The following is a 1,341-nucleotide window of genomic DNA, read 5'->3' as shown; positions in this document are numbered from 1 at the left end:
TCCTTTAGATTTCTGTACTCATCTTCAGCTTCCCTATAATGATCCCTTCTCTCTCTCTGAACTTCGTTCTGCCCTGGCCCTCTGCGGTTCTACGGCGGCGGGCTCCGATGGTATTCATTATGAGATGCTTCGCCATCTCCCTCCGAGTACGTCTCAGTATTTACTGAGTCTGTATAATCGGATCTGGGAGTCGTCGTCAGTCCCTGAGGACTGGCTCGATGCCGTTGTCCTCCCTGTTCGCAAACCGGGGTCTCTGGGTACTTCCCCTAAGGACTTTCGCCCTATTGCTCTCACAAGTTGTGTCTGCAAACTCTTTGAACGTATGGTTAACGTTCGTCTGATGTGGTTCCTGGAACACCATCACCTCCTCTCCCCTTCTCAATTTGGTTTCCGCAAGTGCCGCAGCACGACAGATGTCCTGGTGAACTTGGAGGTCTATATTCGTACTGCTTTTGCTGCAAAGACCTCCGTTGCTGCCGTCCTTTTTGACCTGGAAAAGGCTTACGACACCACTTGGCGTTATCATATCCTATCTCAACTTCATTCTTTTGGCCTTCGTGGTCATCTCCCTCTCTTTCTCCGCGGCTTCCTCTCTCGTCGTTCCTTTCGGGTGCGCCTTGGTACCGCTCTCTCTCCCTCTTTTCAGCAATACGAAGGTGTGCCCCAGGGTAGTGTTCTGAGCACTACTCTTTTTCTGGTTGCCCTCAATGGTCTTCTTTCCTCTCTTCCTTCTGGTGTCTTCTCCGCTCTCTATGTCGATGATCTTACCCTTTGTTGTCAGGGTGATGATTCGCCTCTCCTTCAACGCCGGCTTCAACTTGCAATTGATGCCGTGTCGTCTTGGGCCACTGATCATGGCTTCAAGTTCTCTACTTCTAAGACTTGTGCCGTGACTTTTACGCGGAAACGGGTTGTTCTTCGTCCCTCTTTGTCACTTTATGGTCATCCCCTTGAATACAAAGATTCCGCGAAGCTTTTGGGGTTATTCCTTGACACTCGTTTGTCTTGGTCTCCCCATATCTCTTACCTCCGTGTTGAGTGCTCTAAGGCCCTTACCCTCCTTCGGGTCTTGTCCCATACTTCTTGGGGGGCAGATAGGCGCACTCTCCTTGCTTTACATTCCTCTCTCGTCCTGTCTAAGCTCGATTATGGTTGCCCTGCTTACTCGTCTGCTTCTCCTTCTACTCTTCGCCGTCTTGATGCTTTGCACCATACTGGGTTGCGCCTCAGTTCTGGTGCCTTTCGTTCGACTCCCGTCCCTAGCTTGTATGTTGACACTGGCTTCCTGTCTCTCCAGGACCGCCGTGATCGCTACTGTCTTCGCTATCTTGCGCGGTCCTT

This window comes from Procambarus clarkii, chromosome 32, assembly GCF_040958095.1.
Source record: "Procambarus clarkii isolate CNS0578487 chromosome 32, FALCON_Pclarkii_2.0, whole genome shotgun sequence".
In the NCBI taxonomy this organism is placed as follows: domain Eukaryota; kingdom Metazoa; phylum Arthropoda; class Malacostraca; order Decapoda; family Cambaridae; genus Procambarus; species Procambarus clarkii.
This window is presented reverse-complemented; position numbering follows the sequence as displayed.